This window comes from Pristiophorus japonicus, chromosome 1, assembly GCF_044704955.1.
Source record: "Pristiophorus japonicus isolate sPriJap1 chromosome 1, sPriJap1.hap1, whole genome shotgun sequence".
NCBI classification, from domain to species: Eukaryota; Metazoa; Chordata; class Chondrichthyes; family Pristiophoridae; genus Pristiophorus; species Pristiophorus japonicus.
In genome coordinates this window covers 98,032,953-98,057,880 of record NC_091977.1, presented here as the reverse complement: position 1 = coordinate 98,057,880, position 24,928 = coordinate 98,032,953, and the positions used below count along the sequence as shown (strand labels likewise).

General features: G+C 46.9%; 1 protein-coding gene and 1 pseudogene across 1 annotated transcript in view; one reads left to right on the top strand and one right to left on the bottom strand.

The window, feature by feature from the left end:
• The window catches only part of shc3 (SHC (Src homology 2 domain containing) transforming protein 3), a 367,957-nt gene that overhangs the window by 247,815 nt on the left and 95,214 nt on the right, over positions 1–24,928 (bottom strand). The window lies entirely within an intron of this gene.
• Positions 4,597–4,834, top strand: LOC139279353 (U2 spliceosomal RNA; annotated as a pseudogene).

Genomic DNA, 24,928 nt, shown 5'->3' with positions numbered 1-24,928 from the left:
AAAGGGAATATTATTTGAATGGGGAGAAATTACAACATGCTGTGGTGCAGAGGGACCTGGGGGTCCTTGTGCATGAATCCCAAAAAGTTAGTTTGCAGGTGCAGCAGGTAATCAGGAAGGCGAATGCAATGTTGGCCTTCATTGCGAGAGGGATGGAGTACAAAAGCATGGAATGTCCTGCTGCAACTGTATAGGGTATTGGTGAGGCCGCACTGGAGTACTGCATGCAGTTTTGGTCACCTTACTTAAGGAAGGATATACTAGCCTTGGAGGGGGTACAGAGATGATTCACTTGGCTGATTCTGGAGATGAGGGGGTTACCTTGAGTAGACTGGGTCTTTACTCATTGGAGTTCAGAAGGATGAGGGGTGATCTTATAGAAACATTTAAAATAATGAAAGGGATAGACAAGATAGAGGCAGAGAGGTTGTTTCCACTGGTCGGGGAGACTAGAACTAGGGGGCACAGCCTCAAAATATGGGGGAGCCAATTTAAAACCGAGTTAAGAAGGAATTTCTTCTCCCAGAGGGTTGTGAATCTGTGGAATTCTCTGCCCAAGGAAGCAGTTGAGGCTAGCTCATTGAATGTATTCAAATCACAGATAGATAGATTTTTAACCAATAAGGGAATTAAGGGTTACAGGGAGCGGGCGGGTAAGTGGAGCTGAGTCCACGGCCAGATCAGCCATGATCTTTTTGAATGGCGGAGCAGGCTCGAGGGACTAGATGGCCTACTCCTGTTCTTAATTCTTATGTTCTTATGAAACATGCAGCAGCAAACTTTCCAAAGAAAACATATAAAACCGAAGTTCATAATGATTTTTCAAAATCACATTTGGTGTTTGAACAAGACAGCAGAGGAGAGGAGCCTTCTTTTCTCCCAGGAAAATTGATTTGATCATTTCTTTGTTCCCGAGTTGTACTCACTAGAATAAAGTTGTATGAGAAGCTACTACTTACTTTCTGGTAAAAGGATTGGGCTGAATTTTCCGGGATGGAAGTAGACGCGATTGACAGTGGGTCGAATGGTGGACGAATTAACTGCGCAGATAGCAGTCAATAGATATGATGTAATTGGCATCACAGAGACATGGCTCCAGGGTGACCAAGGCTGGGAACTCAATATCCAGGGGTATTCAACATTTAGGAAGGATAGATAGAAAGGAAAAGGAGGTGGGGTGGCATTGCTGGCTAAAGAGGAAATTAATGCAATAGTAAGGAAGGACTAGCTTGGATGATGTGAAATCAGTATGGGTGGGAGCTACGGAATACCAAAGGGCAGAAAACGCTAGTGGGAGTTGTGTACAGACCACCAAACAGTAGTAGTGAGGTTGGGGACAGCATCAAACAAGAAATTAGGGATGTGTGCAATAAAGTTACAGCAGTTATCATGGGCGACTTTAATCTATATATTGATTGGGCTAACCAAACTGGTAGCAATGCAGTGGAGGAGGATTTCCTGGAGTGTATTAGGGATGGTTTTCTGGACCAATATGTCGAGGAACCAACTGGAGGGCTGGCCATCCTAGACTGGGTGATGTGTAATGAGAAATGGCTAATTAGCAATCTTGTTGTGCGACGCCCCTTGGGGAAGAGTGACCATAATAGGCAGAATTTTTTATTAAGATGGAGAGTGACACAGTTAATTCAGAGACTAGGGTCCTGAACTTAAGGAAAGGTAACTTCGATGGTATGAGACGTGAATTGGCTAGAATAGACTGGTGAAATATACTTAAAGGGTTGACGGTGGATAGTCAATGGCAAACATTTAAAGATCACATGGATGAACTTCAACAATTATACATTCCCTGTCTGGAGTAAAAATAAAATGGGGAAGGTGGCTCAACCATGGCTAACAAGGGAAATTAAGCAGAGTGTTAAATCCAAGGAAGAGGCATATAAATTGGCCAGAAAAAGCAGCAAACCTGAGGACTGGGAGAATTTTACAATACAGCAGAGGAGGACAAAGGGTTTAATTAGGAGGGGGAAAATAGAGTACGAGAAGAAGCTTGTCGGGAACATAAAAACTGACTGCAAAAGCTTCTATAGATATCTGAAGAGAAAAGGATTAATGAAAACAAACGTAGGTCCCTTGCAGTCAGATTCAGGTGAATTTATAATGGGGAACAAAGAAATGGCAGACCAGTTAAACAAGTACTTTGGTTGTGTCTTCACGAAGGAAGACACAAATAACCTTCTGGAAATACTAGCGGACTGAGGGTCTAGCGAGAAGGAGGATACTTATTTGAATACTTATGAAGGAAATACTTATTAGCCAGGAAATTGTGTTAGGGAGATTTATGGGATTGAAGGCCGATAAATCCCCAGGGCTTGATGGTCTGCATCCCAGAGTACTTAAGGAAGTAGCCCTAGAAATAGTGGATGCATTGGTGGTCATTTTCCAACAGTCTATCGACTCTGGATCAGTTCCTATGGACTGGAGGGTAGCTAATGTAACACCACTTTTCAAGAAAGGAGGGAGAAAGAAAACGGGTAATTATAGACTGGTTAGCCTGACATCGGTAATGGGAAAAATGTTCAAATCAATTATTAAAGATGAAATAGCAGCACATCTGGAAAGCACTGTCAGGATCGGTCCAAGTCAGCATGGATTTATGAAAGGGAAATCCTTCTTGACAAATCTTCTAGAATTTTTTGAGGATGTAACTGGTAGAGTGGACAAGGGAGAACCAGTGGATGTGGAGTATTTGGACTTTCAAAAGGCTTTTGACAAGGTCCCACACAAGAGATTGGTGTGCAAAATTAAAGCACATGGTATTGGGGGTAATGTACTGACTCGGATAGAGAACTGGTTGGCAGACAGGAAGCAGAAAGTCGGGATACACGGGTCCTTTTCAAAATGACAGGCAGTGACTAGTGGGGAGCTGCAGGGCTCAGTGCTGGGACCCCAGCTCTTTACAACATACATTAATGATTTGGATGAGGGAATTGAGTGTAATATCTCCAAGTTTGCAGATGACACTAAACTGGGTGGCGGTGTGAGCTGTGAGAAGGACGCTAAAAGACTGCAGGGTGACTTGGACAGGTTAGGCGAGTGGACAAACGCATGGCAGATGCAGTATAATGTGGATAAATGTGAGGTTATGCACTTTGGTGGCAAAAACACGAAGGCAGAATATTATCTGAATGGCAGCAGATTAGAAAAAGGGGAGGTGCAACGAGACCTGGGTACCATGGTACATCAGTCATTGAAAGTTGCCATGTAGGTACAGCAGGCAGTGAAGAAGGCAAATGGTATGTTGGCCTTCATAGCTAGGGGATTTGAGTATAGGGGCAGGGAGGTCTTACTGCAGTTATACAGGGCCTTGGTGAGGCCTCACCTGGAATATTGTGTTCAGTTTTGGTCTCCTAATCTGAGGAAGGACGTTCTTGCTATTGAGGGAGTGCAGTGAAGGTTCACTAGACTGATTCCCGGGACGGCAGAACTGACATATGAGGAGAGATTGGATCGACTGGGCCTGTATTCACTGGAGTCTAGAAGGATGAGAGGGGATCTCATAGAAACATATAAAATTCTGACGGGACTGGACAGGTTAGATGCAGGAAGTATGTTTCCGATGTTGGGGAAGTCCAGAAACGGGGACCATAATCTCAGGATAAGGGGTAAGCCATTTAGGACTGAGATGAGGAGAAACTTCTTCACTCAGAGCTGTTAACCTGTGGAATTCCCTACTGCAGAGAGTTGTTGATGCCAGTTCATTGGATATATTCAAGAGGGAGTTAGATATGGCCCTTATGGCTAAAGGGATCAAGCGGTATGGAGAGAAAGCGGGAAAGGGGTACTGAGGTGAATGATCAGCCATGATCTTATTGAATGGTGGTGCAGGCTTGAAGGGCCGAATGGCCTACTCCTGCATCTATTTTCTATGTTTCGATGTTTCTATGTCAGGTGGGAAAGTTATTATTTTTGACAGTGGGTCAAGAACCTGTATATGATGTCATATTACTTGATGATAATATTCTTTAAATATTTCTTTGTCACTCATATTTAAATGTTATTATATTATTGCAGAGTAAAGATTCAACACCCACTATTATAGATTAAACTTAAAATCTTTTGTGGCCAGGGTTTCTTTAAGGACCCCAGCTGAAAACGTGTCATGAATAACATCATCAGACCTCCTCCATCTAATTGGGCTGAGTAACATGCTGGGCGGGCTTAATATGCCCCATTAAGGTAAGTTCATCTTCAACAGCGAGATGGAGCCAGCAGCGGAATCGCAACCTGCCACGTGCATCACCCACATCGGACCCATCAAGGTAGGCAATATTCCGGCCATTGTGTCTGAATGTCAAATAAAATTCTAGAATCATTCATACTGTAGAACGCAAGGACTGAAACTGACACAGACTACCAAAGTATCAGTCAGATTACTAAAGTTGAGATGTTATTTAAGTTCATAAAAGTATCTTTGTTTAAGTTGAATTTGTCTTTGGACATGATCTGTCAGTCAAATATGCTTTCTTTTAATATGTGCCCCTCTTTTAAATCCACTACTACGACAACAAAAACTTGTATTTATACAGCAACTTTAACATAGTGAAACGTCCCAAGGCACTTAACAGGAGTATTATGATCGCTTCTCGGCCTTTTGGCTAAGATCATGCGTAACTGACCTGACAGGGGAGTAACCATGACCCCAAAGTGGTTCTCCCTGGATCAGGAAGGTGGTTCTCTTATGCTTTTTGGAAATAGGAGGTGGGTGGGGTGGATTGACCCATCCACCTCCACGGAGGTGTGTGGGGGGCCTGACCCATCCACTTCCATGGCACGAACCTGGTATTGCAGTACTTCCAGGAACGGTGCAGTGGCTCTCGGCCTTTTGGCTAAGAGCATTGGCGCAGAGTGATCCTTGATGTGTGCAAGGTGACCTCTGGCGTTTGTGATTTGACAAAGAATTGGAAAGATTGGCTACGAATAAAAAAAAAAAGAAGAAAAAAAAATATGAAATGAAACATTTGACTGAGCCACATAAGCAGAAAGTAGGGCAGGGGACCAAAAGCTGGTCAAAGAGGTAGGTTTTAATGAGCTTCTTGAAGGAGGAAAGAGAGGTAGAGAGGTGGAGGAGTTTAGGGGGGGAATTTCAGGGCTTAGGGCCCAGGTAACAGAAGGCATGGCCATTACAATAGCAATTATAATCAGGGATGCTCAAGAGGGCTCGAGGGACAAACAGGGCTTCATTTTGCATAAGGGTGGTTTTGAAGGCGTTCCATTTTTCATCAGTGTTGCTATTATCCTTACCTAGTAGGACCTCCCAATCAATCTTGCTCAAGTCATCTGTCATCTTTGCAAATTTAGCCCTCTTAAAATCAGGTACTATTTGTTATGTTCAGAATAAATCCACAGGACTGTATTGCAAGCTCAAACCGTTGTGACCTTGGTCTCTTTATTCAGACTCCAGAGTGGAGAAGCAGCATGGTGGATCACCTTTTATACCTGCTTGCCCCAGGGTGCACAGGTGACTCTTACATCTCCCACAGGTCTGCCCCCTAGTGGCAAGTCTTACATTTTGGTAAGGTTTACATATATACATAACATCACTTCCCACCAAAGTCTTATGTGCAAGTTATTTGTAAATTGAGGCGATCTGGCACCCTGTGTCCCCGGATCGATTGCCTGGGTTGTAGTCCTGGCGTGGTGGATTCATCCTCGTGATTGATGGCAAAATCAATCGCTGGGGGCCAGGTCCTTTCACAGTGGTTCCTGATTATTTGTAGTTCGCAGTTTGGTCTTGTCCAAATGCTTTACGTGTTAGCCCAGTACACGGCTTTACAATCAATCGCTCCATTTTCATCACATACACTCCATTCCCTCCCTTGGCTAATGCGGTGCTAGCGGCCCAACTGGGGCCCTGAACACGGTCTACATCACTTATTCTGATGTCACGTTGGGGGGGGGGGAGGCCGTGCGATCATGGTGCGTTCTCTGCTGATGGCCTACGGAAGGCTCGGTTCTGAGTGATTCTGTCTGGTGACTGCGTAGCACCCAGGATAGCCGAGTCTGTAGGGAGTCTACCGTGGCACACATGGTGCTTGGTTTAGTAATTTGGGCTGCCTGTTCCGAGCTATTGTCGCTGACCTTGAGGTCTAGCAAGCCCAGGATGGCCGCAATGGCCTTGAGACTTTCGGTTGTGGCGGGAGGCCTGGTGGTCCCCGTGGATCCTGGGCCGTAGTATGGGGGCCCCGGACCACCGACTGTATGTAGCCACCCTGCCTTACTTTGCAACGTTGGGATGGGCCTATCGTCTTTGCGACGTATAGGTTGCAATATCCCGTCTAGCAGTTTACCTTTGGCAGGCGGTGACATGGGATCCTGGCTGGTCCAGGTCCTAAACTGGGGGGCCGTTACGGTTGACCCCTCGCTTTCTAGCACTTCCACGACTGCGAGTGGGTCTGCAGGCTGTGCCGATTCCACCCCGGTGGTGGGCAACAGTAGCCAACTGAGGGCATTAGTTCTCAGTGCCTGGCCCATGACGGATCATGTTACAGTGCATAGACAGTGTTAGACATTCTCGAAACAATGCATCGATAGTGGTGCCTCTGCTCTCCCAAACTTGTGGGATGGGCAGCTTGTCTGACTGAGCACTCTTTGGTATGTCTCTTTAGTCCCATGAATACAGGCTGCTGCCTTGGTTAACTTATTGGATACATGTTCAATCGTTTGGGGCTCGCCCGCTACTTTTGCTTGCTGCACAACACTCCCGACCCTGTGCGGTAACACATCACTTGCTACGAATACTTTGTTAGATACATTTACAACTGGTTAGGGTTCACCCGCTACTTCGGCTTGCTGTACAACACACCCGACCCCGTGTGATAACACATCACTTGTTACAAGAACTTTGTCAGATACATATACGACCGGTTGATGTTCGCCCACTACATTGGCTTGTTGCAAGGTTCTCCCGACCCCATATCATGGTACATCATTGGCCGCGAAAGACTGCTCACATGGGTTACATAGTGCAAACAGCTTATTGGAACGTGGTGGGTTCCTGGCCTTCTCAGTGGCCGCCCCTTAATCTTTGCCCCAAACCAAGTCACCTTCCTTGCTGGGCAACACATTCCTCCATTCCGTTGCGGCGATCTCCCGTGTTCTGGACCTTCATCCCGTGATCTGGGCGCACCTTCGTCCCGTGGTCTGGATGCACTCTCGTCCCGTGGTCTGGATGCACTCTCGTCCCGTGGTCTGGACGCACTCTTGCCCCGTGGTCTGGACACCCTCTCGTCTGTGTCCGTGATGCTGACTGCCGCGATCTTCCTCCTCAGGGATTTTGCTTTGGGCATCGGGAAGACGCATTCAAATCGTTTCGGCCAGAGTCCCACTCCGCATGGTCGACCTGGAGCCTCTTCCATCGTCGTGAATAGGTCGTCGGCTTCGGGTGGTGGGTAACGTGCCTCTCCGCTGCTCGGTTGACCTTCACCTCCTCGTGGTCGTGATGAGCGGCCTGTGCCTCAGGGTTCTGTAAATAGATCTGCACTTCGATGTCTGGTTCAGCTGAAGGTGAGCTTTGCTCAGCCTTTGAGAAGGGGAGACGTCATTCGCTGGAGAAGGTATGCAGAGGTTTTCCCAGTTCCATCGAATCTTCCCCATCCACCTCCTACCAAGCAGCATTGGCCCATCACCTGAAACAATCCACAGTGGTAAATCATGCACTGCTCCCTCATGGGATACTCTTATGTCCGCAATGCCAATAACTGGTATCAGTTCCTTGGTGTAGGTGCGCAGCTTTGCCTGAATCAGGATCAGCTTGGGTCGCTATACTTCATCGCCCCACAGCCTCTCGAATGTCTTCCGGCTCATAACTGATTGGCTCGCCCCCGTGTCTAGTTCCATGGAGACTGGAGTGCCGGTAAGTTCAACTTTTATCATTATCAGAGGGCTTTTGGTGGTGAAGGTGTGTATCCCATATACTTCCTCTTCATCCTCAGGTTCAGTTGCCTCTCCTGCTCGTTCATCATGATTCTCACTGGATCGGTCGCCCTCTCCTGACTCTGCCACGTAGTGAGTCAGAGATCGTTTGCACATTCGCTGGAGGTGCCCCATTGTTCCACAGCCCTTGCACACATTGGGCTTGATTCGACATTGATGAGCTCTATGGCTGCCCCGCAGCGCCAACATGGTGCTAATGGATACACATTCACGCCCACGGCAGACTCTGAGTCACTCTAGGCCTAGGTCTGGCCTCTGCAGTCATGTGGGCCCTGCCCTGTGCCATTCTGCCTGCTGAAAACATTATTTTATGCACAGTACTTGCCGGTGAGCTTCGATTCTGTGAAGATATCTGTTTCGTGTTATCGCTCGTGAGCTATCATGTGATGGCCTTGCTCAGATCTCGGGATTCGGCAGACAGCAGTTTGCGAAGAATGGCCTCGTGGCCAATTCCAAGCACTTAAAAGTTCCACAACATTTCCCCCAAGGATCCTGCAAATTCACACTGTCCCGCAAGGTGTCTTAGGTCGGCGACAAAGCTTGCCACGTTCTGGCCCTTGGAGCGATGGTGCGTGTAAGAGCGATACCTGGCCATCAGGATGCTCTTCTTTGGCTTGAGGTGTTCCCTAACCAGCATACACAGCTCTGTGTAAGACTTGTCCGTTAGTTTGATCGGTGCCAGCAAATTTTTGAGGAGGCCATATATCGAAGACCCACATACGGTGAGGAGAATCGCCCTGCGTTTGGTCGCCGTCTCAGCCTTGTCCAATTCGTTGGCCACAAAGTACTGGTCGAGGCGCTCAATGAAGGCTTCCCAATCATCACCCTCAACAAATCTCTCAAGAATACCAATGGCAGCCATATCCACGTGAAAATTTGTGATCCGTTACTCATCGCCAATTTGTTATGTTCAGAATAAATCCACAAGACTGTATTGCAAGCTCAAACTGTTGTGACCTTGGTCTCTTTATTCAGACTCCCAAGTGGGGAAGCAGCATGGTGAATAATTTTTTATACCTCCTTGCCCCAGGGTGCACAGGTGACCCTTAGATCTCCCATAGGTGTGCCCCCTAGTGGCAAGTCTTACATTTTGGTAAGGTTTACATATATACATAACACTAATAACAAATTTTCAGCAACTTTGGATTGGGTGATCAAGTTAAATCTAATAATCCCAAGAGAGATCTAATACCACATCAGAGGCATTATTAAAAACTAGGTCCAGTATCCAATTATCCCTAGTTTCCTCGCTAACATGTTCTGCAAGGAAACAATCTTTAATATTATCTACAAATCTTTCAGCTGTCCTGCCCGCAATACCAGATGGATTACCATTGGACCGGAGAGAGACTACTTGGGAAATTGAAAACCCCAATTACACAGACCGTTCCCAATTCAGCCTCCTGGTGGGTCTGCTCTTAGGGCTAGCTAAAATTGCCATCTATAGGTCCAGATGTGTGGGACCTACCAGGAGGATCATTTCAACTGCTTTCTCCTCTTTCGAGGCCTTGGAAAGAAACCACACTATGGGCTAGATTTTCCACTTTTTTTGCATGCTTAACGCCTACTTAATGTCCATGTTACCGCTGAATTGACATATAATGCCCATATATCGCCCATTTAGCCATAAAATGGAAACTGACGGGCATTTTTCAGAAACCTATTGCAGAGCGTTACTTTCCAAATGTGAGTAATGCAGAGAAAAAATAATACCGCCTGCCCACTTTTTTAGAGCGGAATCATCGGAATGGACGAAATCAATGCCCATAAAATCGCCCAGCGTTACTTTCCACACGGAATTAACGCCGAGATTCAATAATACCGACCGCCCACCTTTTTTTTGTTGTAAAGATCATATTTGCCAAAACTAGCGGCCATGAGATCGCCCAGCATCACTTTCATCACCTCGCACACATATCGCCCACAATATTGCTCGCCCAAAAAAACGCCCAGAAAAAGTGGAACTAACCAGAACTAATCACAGCGTTATGGACGGCATGTTCTACATCACATGTCGCATTTTTTAAAAGGCTGCTGTGCTTCAACCTTGGGGGAGATCGGATGTACTCTGGACATCATTGGAGTTGATGTGAATATCTGTACAAACATCTTGACCATACTGTGACTGATTGGAATTTAATAGCTGTCTTCATTGGGACATTCATTGTTTGTGACCAATCGGTGAAAAACAGAGAGCTATTGCAATGGGGCCTTTCCTTTCTCACCCTCTTTTGATGACCAATTACAACCTGCAGTTCAAGATGGGTGAATGTACACTCCACAGAATTATGTGCACAATGTAAGACTGATGAGGAGGACCAGACGTTACACTCCCCGCAAGTACAGGGACAAGCGGTCTTACCTCGACTTGCCCGACACCACTTGCCTTCGGAGGCTGCACTTCCACAAAGAGGTTATCACTGAGGTATGCCAGCTCATAAGGGGAGATCTGCAGCCTACCAGCACCATCAGTACTGCATTGTCTGTCAAGATCAAAGTCATCGCGGCACTGTCATTCTACGCATTGGGTTCTTTTCAGGCCTCAGCTGGCGACTTTTGCGGTCTGTCTCAGCATGCCACACATTGCTGCATTAGACAGGTCAGTGAAGTCCTGTACACATACAGAAGACACTTGATCAGCTTCCCTATGACCAGGGGGGCACAGAGTGAGAGGGCTCTAGGATTCTCCAGAATTGCAAACTTCCCCAAGGTGTAGGGAGCAATAGACTGTATGCACATCGCGATGCGGGCACCTTTTCAGGATGCAGAGGTTTTCAGGAACTGCAAGGGATTCCACTCCCTGAATGTCCAACTCGTTGTCGACCACCAGCAAATTATAATGGCAGTTCAATTTCCGGCAGCATCCATGATGCTCACATCTTGCGTGAGAGCACTGTGTCTGACTTGTTTAACAATCAGCCACAAGGTCAATGCTGGATGCTTGGTGACAAAGGATATGGCCTCGCCACCTGGCTGATGACACCCCACTGCATGACACCCACACCGAAGCCGAGAGACGATACAATGAGAGCCACAGAGCTACTCGCAATATCAGGGAGAAAAGCATTGGAGTGCTTAAGCAGCGCTTTAGATGCCTGGACCACTCAGGAGGCAAGCTCCAATACCACCCTGAGCAGGTAGTTCAATTCGTGGTGGTGTGCTCCATGCTGTACAACTTGGCTATCAGGAGGGGACAAGAATTGCCTGATGAGTCCGACAGTCCACCTCACCAGAGAGAGGAAGAGGACGAGGAGGCGGACACTGACATCGGCCCACACAATCAGGCTGACGCTGAAGCCATTCCCCCACCCCCCTCTAGACCGCATGAAAGGGCCCGTGGTGGCATGATAGCTGCAGGAGCCTTACGTCAAGAGCTCATCAATGAGCGCTTTGCCTGAAAGAACATTGGTGTTATTTACAAGGCTGATACACTGCTGGGTGTGCAGGTCATACATCAATGGTGGGCATCACCTTGGTGACAGTTAAAGTTTATGTTGATTGAAGTTAAGTGTAATTTGATGTTAAGGAATCATCAGTGTGTAACGGTGCAGCTATTTGAGCCAATGCACAACAAGGTTTTGTTAAATAAAAAACATTTAAACCAAAGTTGTCTGAAACCATCAGTATTTCTGTAAAAAACAATCCTTCGTCCCCACCCCCCCACCACCCTGCCCCCACTTCTACTCACCCCTCTACCCCGTCCCCTTCTGACTCCAAGCCACTTGGCCGAGGAGCTCCTCAGGCGATGCTTCATTGGGGGGGGCGGGGGGGGTTGCGGGGGGTGACGGCCGAACCATTACTTGGACGGATACAGGAGAAGACAGTCCCGAGGTGGGAACATGCTACAAGCCAGAAGCAAATGTTGCTCCTGGCTCTCATATGTGGCTGGCAATGGGGGTGCAGCACCTTGGGGTGCAGTGCCGCTCTCCGGGCGCCCACTGGGAGCCCACTGCCACCAGTGTTCCTGGCTACCAGCTCCAGGGCCTCCACCATCCCTTCCATGTTATATCTTATTTGTTGGACAAAAACTCCATGCCAACTATGTTCTTGGTGATTAGTAGGCTTTTTGCTGCTGGTGAATCTCAGTCATGCCTCCCACAACAGCCAAAAAAGCAACACCACACCCGCACATGCTTTCAGTCCCTCTCAGCTCCCTCTCTCTCTGTCTCCTCTTCTGCGCATGTCATGATGACCCTTGACCTCCTGAATCGCGGGAATCGAGCATTGCCATGCCATTGCTAAGGACGGCGACACTTTACGGCAGAAGGTCAGCGAGATTTAACGCTACCGCCCATTTCATATCGCTCGTGGTAACTCCCAATTTCAAAATGGAGACTAGGTGCTTTGAGAATGGGCGAGAAGGCGGCGATCTGAAAACTCATTTTTACCGCCCACACCGGATATAATGCCCATTTTTGGGCGATATGCACAAAAGTGTAAAATCTAGCCCTATATGCTTGAAGCCTTCCACAACTGGTAGCTACAGCTGGATACACCTTGCTAGCTTCCCTGTTTGCATCCATCACAAGCTCCAGCTAATCCAGAAATGTTAAGCCTTTCCTACACAAAGTTCCACACATTTATCACCCCCAACTCCACTTGCTCCATGTGACCTATAGAAATAATTTCAAGATTTTCATCCTCATTTTCAAATTCCTCTATGTTTCCCTCCAGCTCATTTTAGAAAATAGCCACTCGCCATAGTCCCAGCCCACACTCTCTGTTCCTCTGATTCTGGATTAATGCTTATCCCCCATTCCCTTCCTTTTACCATTTGCTGGTCAAAAAATCATGGGTGGTGTGTACCTGAATTTCATAATTGGATGTGAAACTGAGAAATGTGCTGTTGCCTGCCAGGGAATCCTGAAGAGCCAGTCATCAATTAACAGAAAGACATGGCGGTGTCTCATCCTATGATGCGAAAACCCACTGGAGGCAAGTAGAGACCAAAGTATTTTATACTGGTAGCTTAGTCCTTTGAAATTAAATCAGAAGAACTTGCAGTGACAGGCTAAATAGCAATATGGAATGATGCATCCTTAGGTCTACAGCACCCATCAGTCCCCTGGACATACCGCATTAATAATTTTAGGTACCACCTTGAATCTTATTAGTTTAAGGATTGATTCAGTGCCCTAACATTCAATATTGGATGAAGTACCCTGTTTTTTTCAGCACTACAAAGTACAAGGGCTTAGGGGTAGCATTCGGACTGTGAAATCCATGCAATTGCATGGGACTCCAAGCCAATCAGGGGCCTCAGGTGGATCCAGTGATAATGTTGACAGGCTCGAATTTCTCCATGTAGGGGCCCCAAACCGAACATTTGCAAGGAACTTCCACAAGATAAATACACTCCCAATAGGAGTAGAGAATTCCACCCACCTGTCACCCCTGCTTGGGATGAACTCTTTCAATTAATTCTGATGCTAATAGTTTGTTGATTCTATAGAAAAAGCTATTATCATGATCGGATTTGGCCAGATTAAGGCTATACTGCTGACCAGTTGTGGGCCCGAGGTCTACCGCCTTGTCAGGGACAGGCTGGCACCCACGAAGGCCAAGGATAAGACATACGGTGAGCTGACTGATTTAATTCGCAACCAACTTAAACCAAAAGAGAGCATCCTCACAGCCAGGCACAGATTGGCTGACCGCAGACCTGAGGGCCAGGAGATTGCAAAATATGCTGCCGACCTCAGGAGACTTGCGGCACTATGTGATTTTGGCATGCACCTCAACGAAGCATTGCGGGACATCTTCATTATAGGGATTGGCCACAAGGGCCTCCTTCACAAGCTATTATCTGCCAACACCACAGTGAACCTGCAGAAGGCCATCAGCATCAATCAGACGTTCATAACCTCAACCTGCAGCACCAAGCAAATTATTCATGCTGTGGACTCAAACCCGGCAAGTACTGTACACAGAATGATGCCTTTCACAGGCAAGACTGTAGAACGTGGCTCTGCCCAGGGCAGAGAGCACAGACCTCAGGGTTCCAGAACTCAGAGTCCATCGAGGGATGCTGATTGAGTAGCAACATGCTGGCGTTGCGGAGGAAACCATAGGGCTCACCAATGTCGGTTTGCTGAGTACGTATGCAAAGCCTGTAACATGAAAGGCCACCTCCAGCGTATGTGTAAAAGAAATACGACTCACAGTCCAGCAGAGGAGTTGGTAGATGATTTTGAATCCAGCAGGGAGTATGACGATTTGGCCAGAGAGGCAGCTCAGCCCCAAGAAGAAGCGTATGGAGTGTATACCTGCACCATCAATTGTCTTCCAGTGAAGATGGAAGTTGAGATTGTTATATATGTAAACTTGGATTTACTCTGTACAGCCAACAGAGGGCTCATCCACTGGAGTCCCAAGGGATCCCATAATCCCTTGGGAGCACAGGTATTTAAGGAGACTTCACAGGTTGGAGAGGCACTCTGGAGACCTTCAATAAAAGACTAAGGTCACACTTTACTTTGAGCTCACAGTGTTCAGTCTGACTTTTTCTCCATACACCGCAACAGGCGACGAGATACAGATAGTGAACCCAAAGATGCAGAGAACAGTGGGCATCCTGGAGAAATTCTCAGAGGGAGATGATTGGGAAAGCTTTGAGGAGCAACTTGACCAATATTTCGTGGCCAACGAGTTAGATGGGAAAGAGAGCGCAACCAAAAGAAGGGCGATCCTCATCACCGTCTGTGGGGCACCAACGTATGGCCTCATGAAGAATCTGTTCACTCCAGTGAAACCCACGGAGAAATCATACGATGATTTGTGCACACTGGTCCGAAAGCATTTAACCACGAAGGAAAGCGTTCTGATGGCGAGGTACCAGTTCTACACTTACAAAAGGTCTGAAGGCCAGGAAGTGGCGAATTATGTCGCCGAGCTAAGACGCCTTGCAGGACATTGCGAATTTGAAGGGCATTTGGAGCACATGCTCAGACTTTTTCGTACTTGGCATTGGCCATGAAACCATACTTTGCAAACTTTTGACTGTAGGGACCCCAACCTTGAGTAAGGCCATAGCGATAGCCAGGCGTTCATTGCCACCAGTAACAATACGAAGCAAATCTCTCAGCACACAAGTGCTGCTACAAGCACTGTGAACAAAGTGATGTTGTTTTCGAATCATAACATACAGGGCAGGTCACACATGCCTGCAGCTACACGTCCTCAGATGTCTCAGAGTCCACCATCAAGGGTAATGAATGTAAGGCCATTAACACCTTGTTGGCGCTGCGGGGGTGATCATTGTTTCCATTCATGCCGATTCAAAGAGTATGTTTGCAAGGGCTGTGGAACAATGGGACACCTCCAATGAGTGTGCAGGCGAGCTGCAAAGCCTGTTAAACATACAAACCACCATGTTGCAGAGGAGGACAGATCCACAGAGGATCACGATGAACCAGAGCCTCAGATCGAGGAGGCAGAGGTAAATGGGGTGCACACATTTACCACGAATTGTCTGCCGATAGTGCTGAATGTTGAACTAAATGGCCTCCCGATGTCAATGGAGTTGGGCACGGGCGTGAGCTAGTCCATCATGGGCAAAAAGACTTTCGAAAGATTATGGTGCAACAAGGCCTCAAGGCCAGTCTTAACTCCAGTTCGCACGAAACTAAGAACTTACACGAAAGAACTAATTCCTGTAATCGGCAGTGCTACCGTAAAGGTCTCCTACGATGGAGTGGTGCACAAGCTACCACTCTGGGTGGTACTAGGCGATGTTCCCACGCTGCTCGGCAGGAGCTGGCTGGGAAAGATACGCTGGAATTGGGACGACATCCGAGTGCTATCGCCCGCTGATAACACTTCGTGTGTCCAGGTCTTAAACAAATTTCCTTTACTGTTCGAACCAGGCATCGAGAAATTCCAAGGAGCAAAAGTGCAGATCCACCTAATTCTGGGAACGCAACCTATCCATCACAAGGTGAGAGCAGTACCGTACATGATGAGAGAAAGGGTAGAGATCGAGCTAGACCAGCTGCAAAGAGAGGGCATAATTTCCCCGATCGAGTTCAACAAGTGGGACAATCCTCAAGGGAAACGGCACCATCAGAATCTGTGGTGATTACAAAATAACGATCAATCGTTTCTCCTTGCAGGACCAATACCCACTACCAAAGGCCGACGACCTCTTTGCAACGCTGGCAGGAGGAAAGACATTCACGAAGCTGGATCTGTCTTCAGCCTACATGATGCAGGAAGTGGAGGAATTATCGAAGGCCCTCACCTGCACCATCATGTACAAAGGACTTTTTGTTTATAACAGATGCCCGTTTGGAATCCGATCGGCAGGAGCGATATTCCAGAGAAACATGGAAAGTTTATTGAAGTTGGTCCCGCACACCGTGGTCTTCTAGGGCGACATCTTGGTCACATGTCGGAACACAGTCGAGCATCTGCAGAACCTGGAGGAGGTTCTTAGTCGACTCAACCGCATGGGGCTCAGGTTAAAATGCTTGAAGTGCGTTTTCTTGGTGCCTGAAGTGGAGTTCCTGGGAAGGAGGGTTGCGGCAGTTGGCATCAGGCCCATCAATGTGAAGACGGAGGCAATCGAGAACGCACCAAGGCCACAGAACGTGACGGAGCTGCGGTCGTTTCTGGGACTCCTGAACTACTTTGGTAACTTCTTATCGGATCTCAGCATACTGCTAGAACCACTACATGTCTTACTACAAAAAGGGGACGAATGGTTTTGGGGCAAAAGCCAAGAAAATGCCTTTGTAATAGCGAGAAAATTGTTATGCTCAAACAAATTGCTTGTGTTCTATGATCCATGAAAACGTTTGGTACTAGCATATGATGCGTCGTCATATGGCAGCGGGTGTGTATTGCAATGATTTTGGGAAACTGCAACCGTTTGCTTATGCATCTAGGAGTCTGTCTAAGGCTGAGAGAACCTACATCATGATTGAGAAAGAAGCGTTAGCGTGTGTCTATGGGGTAAAGAAAATGCATCAATACCTATTTGGGCTAAAATTTCGAATTGGAAACTGACCATAAGCCACTTATATCCCTGTTCTCTGAGAGTAAAGGGATAAATACCAATGCATCGGCCCGCATCCAGAGATGGGCGCTCACGTTGTCCGCATACAACTACGCCATCCGCCACAGGCCAGGCACAGCAAACTGCGCCGATGCTCTCAGTAGGCTGTCATTGCCCACCATGGGGGTGGAAATGGCGCAGCCCGTAGATCTAGCCATGGTTATGGAAGCATTTGAAAGTGAGTACAATCACCCGTCACTGCCTAGCAGATCAAAACCTGGACAAGCCAGGACCCCTTTTTATCTCTAGTCAAAAGCTGTATGCTTCACGGGAGCTGGTCCAGTATCCCAGTGGAAATGCAGGAAGAGATAAAGCCGTTACAGTGGCGCAAAGATGAAATGTCTATACAGACAGACTGCCTTCTGTGGGGCAATCGAGTAGTGGTCCCCAAGAAGGGCAGAGACACCTTCATCAATGACCTCCACAGTACCCACCTAGGCATCGTAATGATGAAAGCGATAGCCAGATCCCATGTGTGGTGGCCCGGTATCGATGCGGACTTAGAGTCCTGCGTTCACAGATGTAATACATGTTCGCAGTTTAGCAATGCACCCAGGGAGGCGCCGCTAAGTTTATGGTCTTGGCCCTCCAAACTGTGGTCTAGGGTACACGTCGACTATGCAGGCCCATTCTTGGGTAAAATGTTCCTTGTGGTTGTAGACGCGTACTCCAAAGTGGATTGAATGTGAGATAATGTCGGCTAGCACGTCCACTGCCACTACTGAAAGCCTGCGGGCCATGTTTGCCACACACGGCCTACCCAATGTCCTGGTGAGCGACAACGGGCCATATTTTACCAGTGCGGAGTTCAAAGAATTCATGACCCGTAACGGGATCAAACATGTCACATCTGCCCCGTTTAAACCAGTGTCCAATGGTCAGGCAGAGAGAGCAGTGCAAACTATCAAGCAAGGCTTGAAGAGGGTAACTGAAGGCTCACTGCAGACTCGCCTATCCTGAGTCCTGCTTGGCTACCGCACGAGACCCCACTCACTCACTGGGATCCCACCTGCTGAACTGCTCATGAAAAGAGCACTGAAGACAAGGCTCGCGTTAGTTCATCCTGATCTACATGAACAGGTAGAGAGCAGGCGGCTTCAACAAAGTGCATACCATGATAACGCAAATGTGTCACGCGAGATTGAAATCAATGATCCTATATTTGTATTAAATTGTGGAAAAGGTCCCAAATGGTTTCCCGGTACTGTTGTGGCCAAAGAGGGGAGCAGGGTGTTTCGGGTCACACTTTCATTTACCGGAAACACTTGGACCAAATCAAATTCAGATTCACGGACCATCCTAAGGAACCCACCTTGGACCCTACCTTTTTTGATCCCCAAAATACGCACCAGTGGCAACCGGCACCACGGTTGACCACGAAGCAGAACCCATCATCCACAGCAGCCCAGCAGGACCCAACACACCAGGCAGCCCAGCAAGGCCAGCTGCACAGCTGCCCAGCGAGGGCCCAACAAATGATTCAACAACACCAGCTTTCACACCAAGACGATCAACCAGGGCAAGAAGGGCCCCAGATCGACTCACATTGTAAATAGTTACACTATTGACTTTGGGGGGGAAGTGTTGTTATATATGTAAACTTGTATTTATTCTGTACAGCCACCAGAGGGCTCATCCCCTGGAATCCCAAGGGATCCCATAATCTCTTGGGAGCATTTAAGGAGGCTTTACAAGTTGGAGAGGTACTCTGGAGACCAGCAATAAAAGGCTAAGGTCACACTTTATTTTGAGCTCACAATGTTCAGTCTGACTGTTTCTCCATACGACACAGAGATAAATGGCGTTCCAGTCTTCATGGAAGTGGATACGGGAGCGAGCCTGTTAGTGATGAACCAGGATGCCTTTGAGAGGCTATGGAATGAAAAACGACCCGAGTTGGTTCCAGTACAGGAAAAGTTGTGCACCTACACCAAGGAGCTGATCCCAGTCATTGGTAGTGCGGATGTAAGTGTAATCCATAACGATGTGGTGCACGTTACCTCTGTGGATTGTTGCAGGTGATGTTCCAACGCTATTCAGAAGAAGGTGGATAGGAAAGATCCAGTGGAAATAGGAAGACCTCTTCACTCCAGCAATCGATGACCCCCCGTGCTCAGAGGCAGAGCAAAACCTCACCTTCACTTGGGCCAGGCACCAAAGAACAGACCAGCGCAGCACCTGAAGCACAGATCGTCCATCATGACTGCGTAGCAATGATCTGACCGGAACAACCTAAAAGTACCGTCCTGGCTCCAGTAGCAGGACTCCTGGGGAGAAAGATCGAATTCACAGGCACTCTTCCAGCTTTTGAGGCAGAATCGCGGGAGAAAAGGATCAAGGCAGTCGACCTCGAGGACAGAGGCAAGATGGCATCCCTGCTACAGCGAGAGGCAGCGTGGCGTGGCAGGGTTCTCTTAAAAGAGACCTGCAACCAACTGAACTTAAAGAGACATCGTATATATGGCAATCAATGTAAAGAACCGCTTAAGAATGTAAAGAGCAAAATGTTGCGAGATGTCGGGAATAGGGTGTCCCCAAAAGTAGCAAGCCAATGACCTCGGGAGGATGAAGGCACTGATCCTGATACCCTGCCCCAGGTCTATCCCACGCTGCAGGCACCCAATGGCACTATTCGCCACGGACCTGGAAACGAAAACGGCACCAATACGCGCAGTCGGCCGCTGTTGCTCACTACCCGGGTGGAGACGGTGCAGCCCCCAGACCCAGTCGCTACCTCGGCCATGTCCGGGAGCAAAAGGTCAGAACCAACAAGTTCCCCAAATGGGACCTGGAACAGCCAGGTTCCCAACACCATTAGAGAGCAGGCAGAAGATTCTGCAGCCCTCAGAGAAGGACAGGGAGGCTGCACACATCTGTGGCTCTGCCCTCCACTAGGCAACGGCAAAGGCCTTGAATTCTGGCAAGGTGAGTGAACCAAGCCCACACCACTAGCAGGGGGTGCAGCGCTGCCATTAGACGACAAGGACCCCATCCGGTTGCTCTGGAACTAGCGTCCTCGCATACCTGTACTGCTACCTCAGTACTGACCATGATAGAACTAATTATGCAATCTACCCAATCCTGGCGCACAACCGTAAAACGTAATGAATGTAAGTCACTGAACCAAAGTGTCACGATACAAACTGTAAAAAAAAATTTTTTTTTCTTCCTTTCTTTGTACTTGCACTGTGTCGGATTCTGTATGTTAATGTAACGGGCCGGCTGCATAATCTCGCTATGGGGGGCAGGGGGGTGGGGGGTGAGAAATTGATATATGGAGCCATGGACACACACATGGATCACATCCAGAACCCACAAAACTTCCACTGCATCATCGAACCATCCAAACTGGTAACCACTATCCGATGTTGTGGCAAAAGGACTTGTGAGTTAACAGGGAGAGAGCCAAGCCAAAGCACAGCCAAGGTGCAAGGGCTATTGGCACAAGTCTGGGGAGAGCTAAGCCAGAGCACATGGTGCAAAGGTAATTGGCACAAAGGACTTGGGGGAGAGTGATGTTATATATGCAGACTATAGATATATTCTTTGTGTAGTCACTGTATAGTAGCATAAGATGGAGACTTGTTTACCTTGATGTACTATCAATAAGGCTTACACTGTGTATATACATGCTGGCACCACTAGAGGGTGCATCTGGTGGAGACCGGGCTTTCCTGCCCTGGTGGCAGGGACTGTATAAAAGGGGAGCCACCATGTGGCTGCCTCACTCTGGAGTTTGGAATAAAGAATCAAGATCACTACAGTTTGAGTACAACACATTGCCTCGTGTAGTTATTCATAAGTACATTACAGACATAATATGTCCAATGGAATTAATTGAAACTATGGAAACTCATTTCATTTCATCATCATCATAGGCAGTCCCTCAGAATCGAGGAAGACTTACTTCCACTCTTAGAATGAGTCCTTAGGTGGCTGAACAGTCCAATACGAGAGCCACAGACCCTGCCACAGGTGGGACAGACAGTCATTGAGGGTAAGGGAAGGTGGAACTGGTTTGCTGCATGTTCCTTCCGCTGCCTGCGTTTGTTTTCTGCATGTACTCGGCGATGAGACTCGAGGCGCTCAGCACCCTCCCGGATGCACTTCCTCCACTCAGGGCGGTCTTTGGCCAGGGACTCCCAAGTGTTGGTGGGGATGCCACACTTTATCAGGGAGGATTTGAGGATGTCTTTGTAACCTTTCCTTTGTCCACTCTTGGCTCGTTTGCCATGAAGGAGTTCTGAGTAGAGCGCTTGCTTTTGGAGTCTCGTGTCTCTGAGATGCAGAATGCCCACAGCTCTTGGTCTTCCCTCCAGGCCTCCATAACCAGTGCCTGTGAAGAGACACTTGGTCACTCAACCAGAAAACACCAGGACTGGTTTGATGAGAATGATCAGGAGATCCAAGAACTAATAGATCGCAAGCGCAGAGCATTTCTGAGCCTTAAGCAACAACCCAACTTGGGAGCAGCAAAGCAACATTACAAGCGGCTCAAGGCTGAGGTCCAATAAAAAAATCTGGGACCTAAAGAACAGGTGGTGGATGGAGAAAGCACAGGAGATACAACAGCCATGATGTGTGAGGATTCTTCATCGGAGTCAAGGCCACCTACTGTCCAAACTCCCAAGGCCCCACCCCACTGCTGGCCAAGAACGGGGAAACACTCATCAAGGACACTGAGGCAGTCAGGGCCCGCTGGAAGGAGCACTTCGAAGTTCTCCTCAATCGAGACTGCCTTTGACTCGAGTGTTCTCTACTCCATCCCACAGCATGCGACCCGCCACTACCTCAGTGAAACCCCAACACTGCACGAGGTAGGAAACGCCAGAAGACAGCTCAAGAACAACAAAGCTACGGGAGCAGATGGAATCCTTGCTGAGGCACTAAAGTATGGCGGAGAAGCACTGTTGGCGCGGATACATGACCTCATTTCATTTCGGACTCATACAGCCGACAGATTAAGAAGACTTTATTCCATCAGTCTGGGCTGGATTGAAACCTAGGCTCCTAAAGGAAAATAACAGTCTTTTGTTCCCCCATTCATTGAGCTACAGTTGTATGGGGAGAGACTGCTACAGATACTATGGGGTAGAATATCCCTGGCGGTTCCCCAATTTCCCGCTATAACTTTGGCAGAAGGTTGTCAGAATGCTTGAAGAAATTACATAAATGGTTGTTTACACTGTTTTTCCTGATTTTCTGCTGATGTTATGCTGGACGATCAGGAGAAACCCCACTAAGTTTACTAATGTAGAACTCAGGAAGCAGTAGTGTTAAAAGTTAAAATTATTCAATCTTAACATGTGTTCTGAAGGCCCTTTTGGTCCGGTGCTACTGAGTTCCACTGAAAAACATAAAATATCTGAACCTTGTATTTGGAAGTCAGTGAAATAATAATATGGCAAATATCAGCTTTGTAATACAGGTTATAGAGTGCACATAGGTGTAGCAAACAGTTTTAACTACTCTCCGATATCTAAGTTTTTTGTCCACTTACAATATTGTTCAACAAGAATGGCAATCTTTGTCAGGAAATTTATTTTATACAATTTGATGCACCTACAGTTGATGCTGTTGTAGTTAATTGCAGTGCTAGCTATCCTAAAGCACCCAGTTGGGTTTAGTCAGTGGGTTTATGAATTTACAGTATCACTTATTTTAGAAATGAACAAAAATTATTCCCATAATGTCTTGTATGGCTCGAAAAGGCTCTTCCATAAGCCATTTTAAAGAAGCATCAGCATTGATGTAATGTCTGGCAACACCATACACCCACGCAGAAGTAGTCATGCTGTGAAGTAACAGGCGTGAAATTACTGCAACTTTCTGCACCAGACTAAATTTAATCGACTGGAAGCTGCAGAACACAGGCTTGCAGATAGAATCTCAAACTTAGTAATCGTTGCTAGAAATTTCTATCTGTTGCATTTGAAGAAGAGCAAATTAATGAGATGTTATTCCTTTGATTCCTGGCTTGCCAAGCCGTGCTTTAAAAAGGTATTTTACCAATGTCGAATCATTTCACCCACTAGCAACGTTCATCCCAGAGCTTTGGTTAATTATCTTCAGGGCTCAGGAGAAATTTCACAGAGCATTATTTTCCTGGAGGTTTACCTGTTACTTGTTACCTAGCATACAAAATTGATTGGTTTGGGTAGTATCATTAATGGGGCAAATTTAAATTTTCAGTGGAAGGAGTGTCCTTCATAGGATGAACTGCCTTTTATTATTACAGACTTTTTCATACTTCTTAACATGTAAAAGTACACTTTACAATACACAATAAGGCTGATTCCACAATCGGGAAGTCCCAGTGAGAAATGGTGTTCGGCACAGGCACGATGGGCCAAATGGCCTCCTTCTATGCTGAATCATTCTATGAATCTATGGTCAGAAAATTGCTGGTCCACAGCCCATAATTTTTCTATCTCACACTAAATATCACGGATTGCTGTTCCTTGCTGAGAATACCCAATCATAACAACATCCTTAATACATGATATTAACTCTGCAACTTCGTCATTTTAGAATCATACCGATATGATAATAAGCTGTTGCTCCCCACTGCTTAACTCCATTTCCCCAGCAACATGTGATAAACATACAGGTGCAATAGATACACTGTCATGTCTGTCACTGTGTATCATGCTGAATAACTGTACAATAGCAAGATGTGCCTTGAGCTTATTGCCTAAATGTCAGCTTGACTCAGTGGTAGCATGCCTGCCTCAGAAGGTTGTAGGTTCAAACCCCACCCTATGTATTTCATAGAATCATGGAACAGCACAGAAAGAGTCCGTTCGGCCGATTGAATATGTAACAACTCTTTTGAAGAGTAATCCAATTAGTCCCACTGTATTTGAGCACAAAATCCATGCCGTCACTCAGTACTGTACTGTAGGAATGTGTATTGTATGAGGTGCTGTCTTTTGAATATGATGTTAAATCAAGACCCTATCTGCCTGTTTAAGTGAATCTAAAACACCCTATGATACTATGTGAAGAATACATAATCTTGTATATCCTGGTGTCCTGGTCAACATTTGTCTCCCAATCAAAACCTCCAGTAGGATAGATTTATCTTATAGTTGTCTCTGGAACCTTGCTATGCACAAATTAGTTGCTGCATTTGCCTACATGACAACTGTAACTTCAAAAGTAATTCACTGGCACTTGGGACGTCACAAGAATGTGAAAGATGCTATATAGTTATTTCTATCTTAAATTTAAAACTGAAAAAGAAGTCTAGGGAGAATACATTCTGTTTAAATAACTTCCCAAATGTCTATTCATAGAATCATAGGGCTAGATTTTCAGTTTTAAAACAGTAGTTTTACGCCAAAATGACCATTTTTGCTGTGCTACCATTTTTAGGCCTAATTTTCGGCCTTTACGCATCGGTAAAGTCGGCGTTACACAAGGATTCGCGGTGCAAACCGTGCATTTTGGCAACTTTAGTCCAGGGCCGGAAGTGCTGCAAGAGAGGCCTTGGGAGGGGGGAAAGAAATATTCATAAAACAAAAAAAAAGCCCTTACCTACTAAATCGCTGAGAAATAATTAAAAAATAAAAACTTTAACTTACCTTTTTGCAGGTTTTCATACTTATCGCTGCTGGGCAGGGCTGCACCAACAAGTTTGACCCTGTGGGAATTTTGGACGTGGCGTACAGGTCCCAAGAGAGCTGAAAGTACGATGGTAACGCAATCCGCGGCACGGTGTTTCACGCGCCGCCGCAAAGAGGTCACCGACAATCCCACCGACCGGGTTTTCGCCGAGGAGGATCAAATCGCGGCAAAAACCCGGTCGCAAAGTCGGCAAAAATCTAGGCCATAGAATCATAGAAAAATTAGGACACAGAAAGAAGCTATTCGGCCCATCATGTTCATGCCAGTCGAAAAAGAGCTACCCAGACTAAT